This window comes from Leptonychotes weddellii, chromosome 2, assembly GCF_054177405.1.
Source record: "Leptonychotes weddellii isolate Sample4059 chromosome 2, ASM5417740v2, whole genome shotgun sequence".
NCBI lineage: Eukaryota > Metazoa > Chordata > Mammalia > Carnivora > Phocidae > Leptonychotes > Leptonychotes weddellii.
This window is the reverse complement of record NC_138370.1, coordinates 130,167,563-130,187,280: the sequence shown is the minus strand read 5'-3', so window position 1 is coordinate 130,187,280 and position 19,718 is coordinate 130,167,563.

Sequence of the window (19,718 nt, the reverse complement as noted above, 5' to 3'; positions counted from 1 at the left end):
TCTCTAGGAATGCATCCATTTCTTCCAGGTTATCTAATTTGCTGGCATAGAGTTGCTCATAATATGTTCTTATAATTGTTTGTATTTCTTTGGTGTTGGTTGTGATCTCTCCTCTTTCATTCATGATTTTATTTATTTGGGTCATTTCCTGTCATTTTTTAAAATATGACAATGAGCAAGTTTTTTTTTTCTTATTAGATTGTTCATAGAATTTCTTCTTTCCTTTTCCTTTTTTATTGAAGTATAGTTGACACACAATGTTACATCAGTTTTAGGTGTATAACATAGTGATTCAACAACTCTGTTATGCTATGATCACAAGTGTAGCTACCATCTGTCCCTGTTGAATGCTATTACTGTATACCATTGACCTTTTATCCCTGTGACTTAGACATTATATAACTGAAAGCCTGTATCCTCCACTTCCTTCCCCTTCTCAACCCTTACCCCCACCCTCTTACCTCCTGGCAGTCATCAGTTTGTTCTTTGTATTTATGGGTCTGTTCCTGTTTTTTTATTTTTTATTTTTTAAAAGATTTTCTTTACTTATTTGAGAGTGAGAGAGAGAGAATGAGCAGGAGGAGGGGCAGAGGGAGAGAAAGAAGCAGACTCCCTGCTGAGCAGGGAGCCCCATGCAGGGCTCTATCCCAGGACCCTGGGATCATGACCCAAGCTATAGGCAGACACTTATAAATTGAGCCACCCAGGCACCCCCTCTTTATTTTTTAAATTCCACATATAAGTGAAATAATAGTGTTTATCTATCTCTGTGTGACTAATTTTACTTATTTTACTAAGCATAACACCCTCTAGGGCCATCCATGTCATTGCAAATGACAAGATCTTTTTATGGCTGAGTAATCCAGTCGTGTGTGTGTGTGTGTGTGTGTGTGTGTGTGTGTGTGTATAACAACTTCTTTATCCATTCATCAGTTGATGGACACAGGTTGCTTCCATATCTTGGGCTATTATAAATGCTGCAGGAAACATAGAGTTGCATATATCTTTTTGAATTAGTGTTTCATTTTTATAAGATATTGACAGACCTTCCACTGACCATTTTTCCCAGCCCACTTTTGATGATTTTATATTTGCATTTGTTCTCTGTTTATTTTTTTCATGAATAATGTTATACAGTATAAAATAGGATTACTACTTAAAACTATTAACCTTTTATTTGGAATCTGGAAGAAAGATCAGCTTTTAAAAAATGGATGCAAAACTGTGTTCATACTACACAGAAACTTCAATTAATTTCATATGTGTTTCAGAAGAATAAAACATTCATATTAGTGTGTGTGTATATATAGACATATATACACACATATATATAGTATATATATATAAATAAATAAAATCCCTTTCATAAGGTTTACAAATAAAATATAAATATAGGCCCCTAGTTAAATTTGAGTGTCAGAACAAAAAAAATGATTTTTTTTTTTTTACTCTAAGTATGTCCTATGTAACATACTTATACAGAAGTTTTCTTTTCCTTTTTCTTTTTTATATATCTGACATTCAGATTTGACTGGGGACCTGTATTTTTATTGACTAAATTGGACAACCTTATCCTTGAGAAGACAAGAAAAATGTGAAATGGAATAAAGTAAGAAAACATGATAAGATCCAAGACTATTGAAATAAATGGTTATGTATTGAATATTCATGAACCCCCCCATAAGTTGTATGTTGAAATCTTAACCTCATATGATAGAATATGGTGATATTAGGAGGTGAGGTCTTTTGGGAGGTAATTAGGGATTAGTGCTCATATAATATGAGATACTTGCTCTCTCCCTCTCCTTCTTTCTCCCTCTCTCCTCCCCACCAAGCAAATGAAACAAGAGGCTCTCAACCAGAGCCCAACCATGCTGGCACCCTTATCTCAGACTGCAAGACTCCACAATGTGAAAAATTTATGTTGTTTAAGCCACTCAGTCTATGTCATCTTGTTATAACACACTCTAAACTAATTAAGACAGAATCAGATTTCTTCTTTTTCTTTCATAGTTGCCAGTTCTTACCTACTATGCTCTGAAATGAGAGTAATTTTTTCTGGTACTGTATTCACCTATATATGAACTCAATGCTTTGAAAATTTACTAAGAATGACCATACCGTAGGATATTATACAGAAATGGCAATGAACAAACTATAGCTACCAAAGCAACATGAATAAATGTCACAAACCAAAATTTGGGGAAAAATATATCCAGGCACAAAAGAATATTGTATAATCCCAGATACATAATGTCCAAAAATAGTCATATTGATATTAAATATTAAAACAATGGTTAACTCCCCCACCTCTCCTCACCAAATATGTTTGGGAAGGTTATGAAGAGGGTTAGTGAAACACTGGTATACTGTGATTTGAGCTTCATGGTTGTAGCATAAACATTCATCTTGTGACAGTTTGTTAAGCAGTACATATACTTTTTTCAATGAATATTGCAATTTTTTAAGTCAAAAAAGAAATTGAGGTTTTTTCCAATGTGTATGACATTGTTTAAGCACTTAATACCATTTAAGAGATAAAAATAATGTGGATAATCAGAAATTATAATTTTTATTTTTACTTTTTAATTCTTATCTGCTGAGATAATGAAAAATTTAATTTTTTTTTTTTTAGGATCCAGTATATATTGGTTGTAAAGAAATTATTCCCTTATTCAATTTTATCCTAATCAACAAATTTTATCCACCTAAAAACTTTATCACTAGTATTCTATAAAGTGAAATTAAAAGTTTAGAAAATAGTTTTATTTTTTATTTTTTAAAAAAGATATTGAATTACTAGAGAGTGTGGGAGGTTGGGGGCAGAGGGAGCAGGTGAGAGAGAATCTCAAGTAGAATCCCTGCTGAGTGGGGGGTCGATCTCACGACCCTGAGATGATGACCTGAGCCGAAATCAAGATTTGGACACTTAACTGACTGAGCCACTCAGGCGCCCCTAGAAAGTAGTTTTAGACATAGCAGATTATTTTTACTTGTTCTTGATGTCCCATATTACACATATCTGAATCATATATTAAAAGTTATATAATCTCATATAATTTGTGTTATAATTATATAAATATATAATTGAATTTATTAGTATTCTCTTGCCCAACCACTTTCAATGGTTACCCAAACCTATTAACATTAAATATATATTCCTCTATCCAACAGGATAGAAAATGTATAATATGGTCTAACTCATCCTAGCAGGTCCTCTCTTACTACCTGAGTAATGTGTCTAGTCAGAGATTATAAACATGTTTTGTCTTAGCATCATTGCCATCATCATCATCCTTCTAATATAACATTATAACATAGCTTAACCTATAAGTTATTTAATTCTACTAATAACTCTGTGCGAAAGGTCCTTTTACTATCTTTATTTTACAGTTGAGAAAACTAAGACAGTTTAAATAATTTGCTCAAAGTGGTTGTTTTGTAATGAGAAGCCATATGTAGGAAGTTATTCACAAAAATACTTAGGCTTAAGTCTTCTTTGAAAGAAAAGCAAAAAGTAAAAAAAATTAATATGAAATATTAATTATCCACCTTGTTTATAGTACAATTTAAATGTACTTTGTTGTATATTGTGTATATTATATTTTGTACATTGCATATCTTTTAGCAGATATGCAACCATCTTGGCAATATAACAATGTATTTACCAAGATCATAATATTACCACTCTATCTTAACATACTGATACATTGTGACCTCAGTAACGGGAAATGCAAGCTTAAATCACAAAGGTCATTAAAATATCAGGATAAATAACATGTTTTTCTCCATTTAGAACCTAATATTTATTTCAGTATGTTTCAAAATCATGTATATTAGGCATGTACTGAAGTTTGCTGTGTAATGGATACATATCTATTAGTTTATGTCTACATAAACCACATTTCCAAACTCTCATTAACAGCAACAAACAAAATAATCCCTTCAGACCACAGAGGCAAAAAGCGAAAATGTAATTTGCTTAGCTTATCATATTTTTATTTGGTAGAATTACTAAACCTTAGTTTTATTTAGAAAAGTATGGAAATAATACAAAAAAGAATAATACAAATTCTCACCCAGTGAATGCCCTTTGTCCTGAAGATTTCCTAGGGATAAGAAGAAAGGTATGTGTGTAGAGTCTTGAGCTGGGTTCCTTCCAAAATCATATTTAGAGAGACTTTAGCTCTCTGAGAAACTGAAAACCAATATTAAGTCCGTTGGGGTTGGTCAAGGGAGACTCTGAGAAAAGATAGTTCTGGGAATGCGTTAAATTCCTCCGGAAGGAGTGCTTTCTCTCTTGTGCTCACACTTGTTTGGCTAAAGCAAGAGTGGTCACATTCCCAGATGTTTTGGGGAACAGTCCTCAGAAGCAGTGAAGATTACAGTTCCAAATTCCACATATATGCGAAACAAAGTGATTAGGTAGGAGGAGAAATCGTATGTTCTTCGGTAGTGTTATTTCACAGCATCTGTGTCAGGCTAGACCCAGCTTGGGGGGGAAAAAAAAAGTCTATTTGTCATACTTATTTCCTTTCCTTTGAGGACATAAACCTGAGTAGAAGGTTTCAGAAAGGAGCAAGAACAGCCAGGTAAGAGATTTTTCTCTCCCTTAAGCCCTGGCATACAAGTCATGAGATACTGATTTAAAAAAAAGTAAAGATCAGAAATGTAAGGTGGCATAAGAAAATCCTAAAGAGGGGCACCTGGGGGGCTCAGTCGGTTAAGTGTCTGACTCTTAGTTTCCAGTTGGGTCATGATCTCAGGGTCCTGAGATTGAGCCCCACGTTGGGCTCCACGCTCAGGGTGGAGTCTGCTTGTCCCTCTCTCTCTGCTCCGCCCCCCACTCTGTCTCTCCAAATAAAATCTTTTAAAAAAGTCCTAAAGAAAATGTTTAAAAAGAACAATATAATAGCTATTGTTTATGCAACCCAGGAGACCCCAAAGTACGTTGAGAAGGTAAGGAAGGGATGATACATTTTTAAGATAATTAAAATTAGGTTTTTTGAGGATTGAGCCAGAAAGTCCTGGCCTAAGCTGGGGAATATTTTATTTATTTATTTTTAAATTTATTTATTATTTGAGAGAGAGACAGAAAGAGTGAAAGAGAACATGAGCAGGGTGAGGGGCAGAGGGAGAAGCAGACTCCCTGTGGAGCAGGGAGCTTGATGTGGGGCTCAATCTCAGGACTCCAGGATCATGACCTGAGCCAAAGGTAAATACTCAACTGACTGAGCTACTCAGGTGCCCCAGCTGGGGAAAATTTTAAACTTGAAACAAAATGAATTAGACATGAGGCTCAGATAAACATCTTTCATTCTTTTAGACTATCAGAGACTAAAGTAGAGATCATTAATTCCACTATGAGAAGCCAAGAATAAAAATCTAAAGAATATCTTAAACAACTATTTGGGAAAGGAGATAATAAGCAGAAGTAATCCAGAAGTCCAGAAGTAAACTTGTGAGTCTATAGGCAGAAAATTCCATAAACAGATATCTAGATCATGGTCTAGAGGAGAAGATGCAGATGAGGATGTCCCCTCATGTCTGTGAACGTGCTCTGGGAATATTGACACAAGAAGAGCCATTAGAAATGTTTTAAAGCTCGGGCCTTAATCAGGGGCCCCAGTTACCTGGGTCTAAGAGAGATATTGAAAGAATTCTGAAAAGTATTGTTAAATATGTGTTATCAAGGCATAAAGTTGGGCGAATTGATATCATAATGTTTCCATTTACCACTTTTTCTTTTTTGTTACTTAATCTGTGCTATTTTCTAAACAATGATCAAAGTATCAGCAAGGCATAACATTTTTCTGCTGATATAAGAAAGCAATTTATTAAAGAGTTCTATGAGTTTTTATATTTAGACATTCATTTATTAAGTTTCTTTGCCCCAAATATTTTGTTAGGCACTAGAATATGGAAATAATTATTTTCCTTAAGGAACTTTCAACCCATTGGAGAGAAAAACCAATGATGAGTGCACTGAAAAGGTTTGCTTTAATTTTTTTTTTTAAAGATTTTTATTAATTTGACAGAGAGAGACACAGCGAGAGAGGGAACACAAGCAGGGGGAGTGGGAGAGAGAGAAGCAGGCTTCCCGCGGAGCGGGGAGCCTGATGCGGGGCTCGATCTCAGGACGCTGGGATCTTGACCTGAGCCGAAGGCAGACACTTAACGACTGAGCCATCCAGGCACCCCGAAAGGTTTGCTTTAAAGACTCATCAGCCCAAAGGACACTGTTCATAATCTAATGACAGATTGAGGAAAAATTGCTCTTGGCAAGTTCTATTTTAACTCTAAGTAGACATTAGCAAGTGGACTCGGGGATAACGGAAGAAGAAAGAACTATTTTAGGCACAGTGACCAGCATATGAAGATAGAAAACATGGGATAGCTAAATCTAAGGTTAATATATTTCACATGAGAAATTAGTTTGTTATATGAAACAAATGGCTTTCTTTTGTGCCCAGCCTTAATCATTAGATATGTCATCACCTCTCTGAAAGCTTTGACATTCTTAGAAAAGCCTGTTAAACCACACTGTGTGTGTGTGTGTGTGTGTGTGTGTGTGTGTGTAAGAGAGAGAGAGGGAGAGATAATGTTTAATTTATCAGAGATCTATGGGAATCATTTCTCAACTAATGGGAAAAACAAGGTACAACACTGAAGAACAACTATTATTAATCTTTCAAATGGAAACAGGAGTAGGTATTTTTCATAAGATTTGCTTGGGTTGGTGAGTACCCAAACTGGCAAGAGTAGACAATATCTGATCCCATTATTTGCCCTGGAATTTCATTTCCAATAATTTTTCACCTCCTACTGAAATAATTCCACAAATGGAACCTGAAAGAAAGATAAAAGTATATCTTCTTTGGAAAAATGTCTATTCAGATGTTCTGTTCATTTTTTAATGGGATTGTTTCTTATTGAGTTATATGAGCTCTTTATTTTAGACAGTTATCTCTTATCAGATATATGATTTGCAGATATTTTCACCCATTTCTTAGGTTACCTTTTCATTTTATTGATGATTTTCTTTGCTGTGCAGAAGCAGTTCAGTTTGATAAAGTCCCACATGTTTGTTTTTGCTTTTGTTGGCTTTGCTTTTAGTGTCAAATCCAAAATAATCATCTCCAAGACTTATTTAAAGCAGCTTATAGCCTATCTTTTCTTCTATGAGTTTTATGGCTTCAGTTCTTACATTCAAGTCTTTAAACCATTTTTGAGTTTATTTTGTGTATGGTGTAAGATAATTATCTAGTTTTATTCCTTTGCATATTCTTGGTCCCTTTGTTATAAATTAATGGACTATATACACATGGGTTTATTTCTAGATCCTCTATTCTGTTCCATTTATCTATGCATCATTTTTTGTGCCAATACCATACTGTTTTGATTACTATAACACTGTCATATAGTTTGAAATCAGGCAGTATAATGCCTCCAGCTTTGTTCTTTCCCAAAATTGCTTTGGCTATTCAGGATCATTTGTGGATTCATACAAATTTTAGGATTGTTTTTTCTATTTCTGTAAAAATTCTATTGGAATTTTGATAAGGATTGCCTTGAATCTGTAGATTGCTTTGGGTAGCATGAATATTCTAACAATATTCTTCTAATCCATGAGCATGGAATATCTTTCCATTTATGTGTGTCTTTTTCCATTTTCTTTCAGTAATGTCTTACAGTTTTCATTGTATGAGTCTTTCACCTCTTTGGTTAAGTTTATCTCTTTTTTTAATGCAATTGTAAATGTGGTTGTTTTCTTAATTTCTTTCTTGATAGTTTGTTGTTAGTTAATAGAAATGAAGCAGATTTTAATATATTTTATAACCTGCAACTTTACTGAAGTTGATGATTTCTAATGGTTTTTGGTGGAGATTTTAGGGTTTTCTATATATAATATCATGTATTCTGCAAATAGTGACAGTTTTATTTTTCCTTTCTGATTTGGATGCCTTTTATTTCTTTTTCTTGCCTAATTTCTCTGGCAAGGACTGCCAATGCTATATTCAATAAAAGTGGTGAGAGTGAGCATCTTTGTCTTTTTCCTGATATTAGAGGAAAACTTTCAGGTATTCTCCATTCAGTATGATGTTAGCTGTAGCTTGTCATATGTGGCCTGTATTATAATGAGGTATATGTCCTCTATACACACTATGTTGAGAGTTTTTATGTAAATGGATGTTGAATTTTGTCAAACACTGTTTCATTTTGTTGGTGTGGTATATTACATTGATTTGCAGATGGTTAAACATCTTTGCATTTCTGGAATACGTTCTACTTGTTCATGGTGTGTGATCATTTTTGTGTATTATCAGACTCAACTTGTTAATATTTTGTTGAGGATTTTTGCCTCTATGTTTGTGAAAGATATTGGCCTGTAATTTTCTTGTGGCCTCCTTTTCTGGTTTTGGTATCTGAGTAATGCTGGCTCTGGCAAACTTTAGATAATCAACATTTGTATAAATTTCATAATAGAAGTTAGGAAGAAAATGTTGTTTCCAAAGCATGAGGAAAAGTAAACACTTTGCCAGAAATTATAGGTAAAATAATTGTTCCAGCATTTTCTATTCTTAGTTAATTAAACATTAATTTAGAATGTGTAAATTGGCACACTGTCTTCTGAGTGTTTTCACTTGTATTAATTTATTTGAAACTCACACCAATCCTATAAGGAGTATTCTTATTAGGCTAATTTACAGATGAGAGAACTGTCACAGAGATACATTGTATTATAAAAATTTGTCTAAATTCATACAACAAATGACTGAAGGAACCAGCATTCGAACATAAACTATAATTCAGTTACTACTGTGTATTCCTTTTGAAGCATATATCCTAATCAATGATTACATAAATTATTTGAAACCATAGCTTCTGAGTTCAACCACAATGCTTTATTATACCTCCTTAAATGACCTAAATGCCTTCCTGAGATTTGTTAAAAATACATTAATAATGTGCTGAAGCTGATCATAATCACTGTAAAGTATTAATCATTTATTTTTTGAAGTATAATTGAACAAAGACAGTTTTGAAATATGTCTTTACACCTGCTTAGGGTATCTGTTACCATAGCATGGTGATCTTTATGTGCTCCTTCTGATACATATTAACATTTTATTCATTGTAATAGGGATATAATAAGTGATTATCTATGTCTTAAAAGAGTCAAAATCTATTTCATATTTTGGATCCCATAACTGATAAAAGAGCTTTATAAATAATATTTGTTGAATGCCTACTATGTTGTGGATACTGAGTGATACCAAAAAAAAAAAAAAAAAAAAAAAAGTAATGCATTTCTACTTATGGAGACTTGCACACTAACTGGAGAGTAGTTATATGTTCCTGGAAGAATTTAGAGAGTTATCTTGGAATCCTAACTGTTGGTCTTCTCCCTCATCTCCCAGTTTTGTGGCTTGCAGATTGTTTTTTATTGTTTCTTGAGAGCTTTACTATATAATTCTCTACTCTGTTCTCTCACATTACTTTCTTCAGTCCTATCATTAAGTCAGTCCTTTAGAGGGATTAAAAGATGATTCTTCTCCTAAAATAGATGGGGTCCATACAAGTGTATCACTGTATATGGATGAGATAATTGATAATGTGTCAAGTTCAAACATCTGTATCTGTATCATTATCTATGTCTGTATCTATATACCTAGATCTGCATGGGTGTCTATGTCCGTATTCACATAATACACACTGAGTGAAAAACAGGTAATGAGAGGAGATATCACAAAGAAGCTTTTTATAGAAGGTCATTTTTTTGATGCTACTTTCATGTATTTTATAAGACATATGAAAAGCATTAACTAAGTATTGGAAATAATATTGACATTTATTGTTTATACTAAACCACACCATACCCCTTTCAATGTCAATCCCTTCTGTATTTTCCTTTTTTTTTTCATAATGTAGATTTCTATACTATTTAATTTGTTACTTTATTTTGTTGATTATAGACCTGTTCTTGCCAGAAGGACAATGCTCCACAGGGACAGAGATTTTTGTTTTGTTCACTGATATATCCTAAGTACCTAGAAGATGCCTGGCGCATATTGAGCTCTCAATACATATATGTAGAAATAGGATTTCTGTGATGATATTCCTTCTCTGAAGCATGTTATAGAATAGTTGGAAATCCAGAAAAGCTTATGAGAGTTAAATCAAAGGGGTAAGTCAGAGTTATTTCAAGAAAATATAACTGAAGAATCAGAGAAGAGAGGGAATAGCTTAAGTTTCTGGTTATACAATGAGACCATTTAAACAAATTAAAAATAGGAGCAGAATCAAGTTTTGGTTTTTGTTTTTTAATACTGGCAAGTATTGTTATATGTTTGGTTAACTCGAGATTTTAAAAAGCAGGAGAGAAAAATCCAGTTGAAATAAGGAATTAGTGTGAGATGGGTCATGTAAGAAACAGAATATAACACTTAATCAGCTTAAGTCCTTGAAACAGAAGTGTTTATGAAGATAGGGAAAGAGAAGGGAGTGTTGTTAATGTTGAGTAATGCATACTTTGGGGCCATTCTTTTTAACTGTTGACAAGAGTGCAATATATTCACAAAAGACAAAGTAGAAATTCATATCCTTCACCTAGTTTAAGTAGTATATTTACCAGTATATCTGATTAGTAAGCTGAAAATTCAGTATTCTTCAGGCTATATACAGCAGAAAAGAAAATTTCATGATAAAAATTAAGAACGAATCAGAAATAATATTGAAAACAAACTTCATTGCACTTCAAAATTACTTCCCTCTCCACAAAAGAAATAGACTCTACACCCTAGTGACTCTGCCAAGGTTTTAACATTCAGTAATATCCCACCAGTGCACACTAAAGAAAATGGAAAGCAAATGCCATGCCAAGATTAGACGTTTGTAGTTCTGTCTGCCTTTCCAACTCTCATCACACTCAGACACCCGGGACTGAAACAACATCATTTTAAACTTAAAAGTAAATTTTGTCATGTGAAAATTGCAGTTGAAATAAATCCTAGATAAGCATGCCCTTTTCTCTCAGGGAAAAAAAAAAAAAAGGAAACTGGATTATAAGGATCAAATTGCCCCACTGCTTTGAGACATGTTCAAATACTCAGTTATGCACTGTGCATTTGCAATTTATGCATTCTTATTACATTCCCGTTTTTGTCATGTACTAATGCTAGATAAACAGATTCTCTGCAAAATAAACTCTATTTAAGAGATGTTAAGGTTAGGACACATGCATATGAAAGCCAGCAAATGCAAATTAAAGCTACCTCTTGGTACTCAGACTGCCCTGCAGGGTAAAAAAAAAAAAAAAAAAAAAGAAAGAAAAAAAACCCAAAAAACCACATTCCCAAAGGCAGGGGAATGGATGAAAATGAAAAGTCAACATGACCACAAAATTGTGTCTATTTTTTTCATGTTTGCAAAAATTAGAAACATCAAATTCAGTTATTTGAATTTTTAGTGCAAAAATGTCTAGTTCCAAAAAGTATAAAAATCAGTAACAGAGAAATGCATTAAAGCGTATATTTTACGTGTTTAATTAAAAAAAAAATACCAAGTAGCCCATATTTTTCTGCTCTTTGAATGTGACTCATGTTTAAAAAAGACAAGGTGATAATAGTGGCAACTGTATTGTATTTTATGTTTACAGTTCCCTAAGAATTATAGAAGAATGACCCATTCTGATTGTTGTTTTTGTGGCATTTATTGAGCTATGATTTACAGACCATATAATTCATCCATTCAAAATGCATAACTCAATATTTTTAGTATTAGTATTTTAGTTTAGTATTAGAATTTAGCATATTCATAGAGCTATATTGCTATCATCACAGCCGAACTTGAAATATTTCCATTACCCCAGATCCAAATATTACACCCTTTAACTATCACCCCTCCAGCCCTAGGTAACCACTAATCTACTTCTGTCCTTATAGATTTCCCTTTTCTGGGCATTTCATATATATAAAATCATATAAATATGTGTTTTGTTTTGTGACTGGCTTCTTTCTCTTAGCATGTTTTTACAGTTTATGTATGTTGCAGCATGTATCAAATACTTCATTTTTATGGCCAAATAATATTCTACTATATGGATAAACCACATTCTGTTTATCTACTCACCAGTTGGTGGGTATTTGGGTTGTATATTGTGAATAATACTGCTTTGAATATTAGTGTTCAAATTTTTGTGTGGACATTTGTTTTCATTTCTCTTGAGTCTATACCTAAGATTGAAACTGCTGGGCCAAATGATAACACTCTATTTAACAGTTTGAGGAAATCCAAGATGGTTGTACAAAGTGACTGTGCCATTTACATTCCCACGAGAGTGTATGAGAGTTCCGATTTCTCTACATACTCACCAATACTTCTTACTATTTGTGTAGATGGATGGTTTCCAACAAATTTCTGAAGTTTTCAGCCATTATTTCTGTGAATGCTTTCTCTTCACCTCTCTTTCTGGGACTCCCAGTAAGTATATGTTAGTGCTTTTGATAGTATCCCACATTTATCTGAGGATCTGTTCATTTCTCTTAATCTCTTTTTCCCTCTGTTCTTCAGATTGCATAATCTCTGTCAATCTTTCTTCAAATTCATTAATTCCTTTTCCTGCCAGTTCAAATCTATTGAGCCCCTTTAGTTAATTTTTTTTTTCATTTTACTTATTTACCTTTGAACTCCAGTATTTCCATTTGGTTCATTTTTTCTTTCTTTCAATAATTTCTCTTTATTGATATTCTCTGTTTGATGAGACTTTGTCATATCTTTCTTGACTTTTTTAAACATAATTTCCTATATTTCTTTGAAAATACTTATAATGGCTCCTTTAAAATCTTTGTTAAATCTGCTACTGGTTGCTCTTACAGGCAGATTCTGTTGCCCGATTTTGTCCCATGTCAAAATTTCCCATTTCTTTACTTGCCTTATAAATATTTGTTGTTGGAAACTAGATATTTTAGAAAATATATTGTAGTAAATCTAAGTACTAGTTACCTACTACCTAGGGTTTGTTATTGTTGTTTGCTTTTTTGTTTGTTTAGTGACTGGCTGGATTATTGTAGTGCACCCCCCAGCAGCGTGAAGCCTCTGAAATTGTTCCTCAGGGGTGGAGCCCAATGTGCACAGTCACCTGGGGTAACAATGGTTTTAGCAAGGCTCTCTGTCTCTTTCTGACCCCACACAGTAGATAAGCACCACTAATTTCCAGTTGATTTTTCCATCTTCAACAATGCCCTTGGGCATAAATTATTCCACAGACTGATCCAATTTAAATCTGGCTCATTTGCTGTGATTGTTTTTGGGGTCAGTGTTTGAGATTTGTTCTGGCCCCCAACAGAATGCTCTGTAGCTATCTCTTTTCCTGGTTCTCTCTTATGAACTAGATAGCCTATGGTTTTGCTTATATCTCCAATCAAACTACCAATCTCTTCCTAACTGCTTCCCTCCCCCACTCCCACACACATACTTTCCATTGTTTTTAAGGGCATCCTTATGCTTAACTTTTCACTTCGTTTCCAATAAAGCTATTTCTTTTGGGAGGAGCTTCAGGATTCTCTATCTGGGCAATGTTTCAAAGTAATGGCTCTGGAACTGGGGGGCAGAGACAATGGCGTACTTCTCTCTGGGTGCCACCTCTGCTTTAGGAACTGGGTATTCAGTGAAGTGGTGGTAGCCTTAACCTCTGGTCTTCTCAGCTTTCCTGTCCTGACTTGTAACCTCCACTTTATAGATAGGACAGGGAGGATGAACAGAGGTCCTATACTCTTAGTATACAGAGCTCAAGCTAGTACCTCAATTCCACTAATGGGAGCTGCACAGAATAAGGGAGCCTCTTGGCTACACCCTTTAGGAATTCAGTCTAAGAGGTAACTGGGAGACACAATGTAAAATGCTGATGCCCCACCCTTGACCAGGAGCTGGGGGTAGAGTTGTGTTCCTGGCTTCTCCTGTATGGCGTAGAGTTTCTATCATATTGGGCTGGGAGGGCCAGGAGAGGGAAAAGGCTGTGGTTTAAATGTCAGACTCTTACTGTTCTTAGGGATTTTAGTAGATTTTCTTGAATAAATATTTATTTGGTATATACTTTTGGGACTATTTCCAGAGACCTTAATTTAAAAAAAAAAAATGTCACCAGTTTTTCTGGGAAGTAGATCCACAGAGCTCCTCATGTTGCCTTCTAAAAATGGAAACTTCAACCTTTCATTTTAGGAATGCAAATCATTTCAAACTTTAATGTTTCAACTTGTTAGAGCTTTCTCTTGTGCTTTCTAAGCTCAAAAAGACTAATCCCTAGTTTGTAGTCTTATTGATGATCAGAAACAGTTAAGGTATCCAAAGTTATAAGGTAGCCAAAAGGAAGAACCCTTAACTCTGTAATTGCTGTATTCTTCTAGTAATAATAGTAACAGCTTTCACCAGCATGATGTTTTTCAAAGCCTACACACTGTTTTAAATTAATCCTGGCAGTAAACTTTTGAGACGGTTATTATAACTCTTGTTTCTTGTTTTACTGATAGGGAAACATGACTGTGCTTGTCCCTCAGAGCCCATCCTCTGTTCTCTCCTGCATTGCAGAGGCTGACCCTCAGGCTACACTTTCCATACTCCACTGCTACCTGGATTCTGGATGTGATCAGACAACAGTACCAAAGTAGGAATTGACAGTGTAGAGGAAGGAGAAAAGCTAGGTTATTTAAACTCCTCCTTCTTTTCCTTTCCCTTCTCTCCTTCCATTCTTACTACCTGCTGTATCTCTAATATATAGTTCCAACTGCCATCAGATAGGACCAGTCAGTTGCTACATTTTCTGAGTAAAGTGGACCCTGCACTTCCGTAGTTTTTCTCTCTCCTTTTATCCGTCTAGTCTTGGGTTTCTATTAACTTTCTGCTGGAGTTCATCCATGGAAACCTTACTTTCTCCTTTTTAGTCTCACCTCTCCCTCTTCATCCATTTGGCCAGCATGTCATAATTCAAAACCCCTTTGTTTTAAATATTCAAGTGGTTTCTCTTGTGAATTAGGTTCTCACTGAAATAATTACTAAGCTGTTAAATGACAAAAATGAAACTTGAACCCAGTATATTTGAATCTAATCTCAGTACTGTTTCTGCTTCTATACCAGAGTAGCCTTTCAGACTCAGTCCAGTGTTGATCATGTTTGGGAAAGGGGTATTCTCTTTAATGTAGAAAGACAAAATCTATAATATTTTGTGGAGTGACAATTCTTAAAATTCTGTGTCCTATAAATATAATCAATGTTACTCTTAATTCTGTGATTATTTGGGAGATAATACTAAATCTCGTCATGTATTCTTTACTGTTATCAACTTAAATAGCAAATGAGATAATTTGTTTGATAGAATATGACTTATATTTGATATAATATTAATAAATGTCAAATTGAAAGTATTTAGCTACCTTTGCCCCTATGTAACCTCTGATTTATTTCGAATAGAATGGCACCAAAAAAAAAAAAAAAAGTTAAATAGGCTGGCAAACCACTATGTTTTAATAAATTATCACAATTCATATACAGTCATGGAATATAGTTCATGAGAAATAATATTTAAAATCACTAAAAAATAATGTTCTTTTCATCATGAAATATATTTTAATATGTATTAATAGTATGGATAGTATTTGAGTTTATCAGATTTAGTCACTGAAAATATACTTTTACTTATTGTTTGCCATATTAACTCTTTCTCTTTTCTGATTACTATTTGATAAGAGGACTGTCAAACAGTAGAAAGGCTGAATGTATCCTGTTTATACATATATACTCATGCATATATGCTCAATCTAATTTATGAATACTATCTCATTTTAAAAAATTACAAAGCAGATGACTATATTCAGCTTATTTATCTTTAAGTTCACTTTACCTTTTTTCTTAAATGGGGTATTGGTTTGGTTCTAAAAGGACAATCATGAGGAAAGCCAATATCCCTTTTTACCCATAATTTGTCTTTTTCTTTGCCTTATCTAGTGGCATATAATTTATGTCATTTAAAGCTTATTCTCTTTCCTTTTCATTATTACTATCATACCATCAACAAACATATATCAAGTGCCTACACATACAAACTCTGGTTACCAGAAATGTATTTAATTTAAAAAAGCAGTTAATGTCCTTTCCCAGCTAACAAAATCAAATCAAAATCTATACTGACAAAATAGAACAAATTATGAGATGGTTAATATAATGTATATCTCCACAAACACATAAGCGTGCATGCATATGCACACTCACCCACACTAGACACAAGCATACGTGATGACAAAAATCCTAGAATTTTTAACCAAATTTGTATGCTAAGTGTTCCGGAAAAGCAGGTTAAATAAGCAATGACTTCTTATTATAGATTACCCAATTTAAATAGCTACAATAAAGCCATCTGGGCATATCCACAGATGCACAGCTTGGCAGCAAGCACAGCAGTTTACAGAAGGTCATATGCTAAGTTTGGATATCCCAGCATTCCCTTTGCACTAAATTTTCAAAGCTAGATTATGAAGAAAAGACTGTGAATGTAATGCACATGTATCGTTAGTATTTTTTGCATTTGACATACTTGAAATCAATTGCTGTTTAAGGATGTAGTTATGTACTGTCTAACTCCATACTGAACACATGGAAAGTCATTTCAGAGTAATACCTTGTAAGACCTAGTTCTGTAAGTCAAGTTAGTTCTTTATTTTATTTTATTTTTTTTAAAGATTTTATTTATTTATTTGAGAGAGAGAGAGAGAGTGAGAGAGAGAGCGCAAGAGAGGGTAGGATTAGAGGGAGAAGCAGACTCCCCGCCGAGCAGGGAGCCCGATGTGGGACTCGATCCCGGGACTCCGGGATCATGACCTGAGCCGAAGGCAGTCGCTTAACCAACTGAGCCACCCAGGCAGCCCAACAAGTTAGTTCTTTAAATGTGTAATTCAAACTTATACCTTGACTAATTTTGTGATTCAGTCCATGACTGGATTTGATTTCTCTTGTTTTAAAAATCTAAATTTTTCTTAATGAATGTGTAGCTATGAATAGAAATAAATTAAATTATGATGTAGTGGTGCTCAACCAAGGGCGATTGTCTCCCCAGGGGACCTTTGGCAATGCATGGATACATGTTTGACTGTTACAGAGAAGGAGGGGTTGGTACAGGCATCTAGTACATAGTGGCCAAGTAGGCCTTGAACTTTCTGTAATGCCCACAACAGTCTTCTTGTTATTGAGCCAGAACTGTCAATAATTCTGAGACTTAAAATCCTGTTACAGCATATGACATTGATGATTACATTTTATTGTCATGTCACTACTTCATAAATACACATGACCAGTTTGGTGTGTTCCATGTAAGAACAGGGAGGCTTCACTGGGCAGACCTGAAAGCAGATTGGAGACGGCAAAATGGAGAGTCAGTAACCTGGAGTCCAACTGCTGGAAATTATACAATTTGAACTTGAGACAAAAAGAGATGGATTGGTAATAAACAATACCTCACTGGGATGTGAGACAATATAAGGAGATCTCACGAACATGTAATTAGAATCCCAGAGGTAGAGAATGGATCAGAAAAAATAATTTAAAGATCATAATGGAAAGCATTTTCCAAATGTGATGATAAACATCAACCTAAAAATCTAAGAGGTTTAGTGAATCTCAAGAAGATTAAAAACAAAGGAAAAGACATCTAGGGACAGAATAGACCTTTAAAAGTAAAAGATGAAGAGAAAAATCTTGAAGATGGGGTGGGTGGTCGGCGGGGAGGGAGGATGAATCATATATAGGAAACTACTAGAAACTATAGAGGACAAAAAAATTTTTTTTTCTATTTTTCCCAAATTCTGTATCCAGCAAAAATATCCTTCAAAATACAGGTGAAATTAAGACATTTTCAAATATCTAAAAGTGAAGCGAATATGTTGCTAGCAAACTGCTCTACCAGAAATAAGAAACTTAATCAGAGGGGCGCCTGGGTGGCTCAGTGAGTTAAGCATCTGCCTTCGGCTTAGGTCATGATCCCAGGGTCCTTGGATTGAGCCCCGCATCGGGGTCCCTGCTCAGTGGGGAGCCTGCTTCTCCCTCTCCCTATGCTTGCTGCTCTGCCTACTTGTGCTCTCTCTCTGTCAAATAAATAAATAAAATCTTAAAAAAAAAAAGAGAAACTTTATCAGAATGAAGGTAAATTCACCAAAATACCTGGAGAAAAACTAAATCTAAAAGAAGGAATTAAGAGCACCGAAAAAAAGACTATAAGTGGTACATATAAAAGACTTATTTTGTTGGTGATGTTAGATAATGTAAAAACATATTACTGTTTATTTTTTTAATTTATTTTACTTATTTTTTTTTAAGATTTTATTTATTTATTTGAGAGAGAGAGAATGAGAGAGAGCACATGAGAGTGGGGAGGGTCAGAGGGAGAAGCAGACTCCCTGCCGAGCAGGGAGCCCGATGCGGGACTCGATCCCGGGACTCCAGGATCACGACCCGAGCCGAAGGCAGTCGCCTAACCAACTGAGCCACCCAGGCACCCACATATTACTGTTTAAAACAGAAAATGATGCTGTGGTAGTAATTTGGGTTTATATCGTCTGTAGAACTAAAATACATAATAGCCAATGCATGGGGGATAATGTATGTAATTACACTGTTGGTAAGGTTCATATATTTTTAAAACTATGAATATAAAGTGATGATAATAACCTTAAGTACCGTGGGATAAATTAAAGATACATTTCATAATTCTTACAGAAACCACTAAAATAAAAATATAATAAAGATGCACTTAAAATTTAGTTAAAAATCCAATATATAGAATAAAATCCGTATAACAATATTAGAATAATCCAAAATAAAGCAAGAAAAAAAAAACAGGAACAAAAAAGAAATGGAGGGAAAACACACAAGAGTAAGTATTTAGGCTTAATACAAGATATTAATAGCTCTGGTAAATGGAATGAACTTAACATTTCAATTAAAAGGCATAGATAATCATAGATAATGGGGAAAATAAAAAGACCTAACTACAGGTTGGGTTGCCCCTCTGAAAGAGATACTTATTAAATATAAAGACATGCATAAGTTGAAGGTAAAAGTGTGGGAAAGTTTATATCATGCTAATAGTAATGATGAAACAGCTTAGTGGAGCAATATCAATATTAGAGAAATTAGACTTCAAGATAAGGAGTATTATCACGGATAAAAGGGGCACTTTATATTTATAAAGGTTTTGATTCAACAGAAACAAATAAAATCACAAATGCATCTGTAACTAATAACAGAACTTCAAAATACAAAAAAGAAATCTTGACAGCACTGAAGGTAGAAAGAGACCCAAAGAAATTTCCGTAGTTTTTTTTCTTTCATTTTGTCTATATTTAGTCATCAACACATAGTACCAACAAGCAGAAATGACAAAAAGTCAGTGGATAGATCTCACTCTTGTTATTGTACTAAAGTAAGCAGAGAAACAGATAACCAAGAGAAGATAATCACAAGCTGTCCTATTTCATTTTTTTTTTTTTAAAGATTTTATTTATTTATTTGAGAGAGAGAATGAGATAGAGAGAGAGCAGGAGAGGGGGGAGGGTCAGAGGGAGAAGCAGACTCCCTGCCGAGCAGGGAGCCCGATGCGGGACTCGATCCCGGGACTCCAGGATCATGACCTGAGCCGAAGGCAGTCGCTTAACCGACTGAGCCACCCAGGCGCC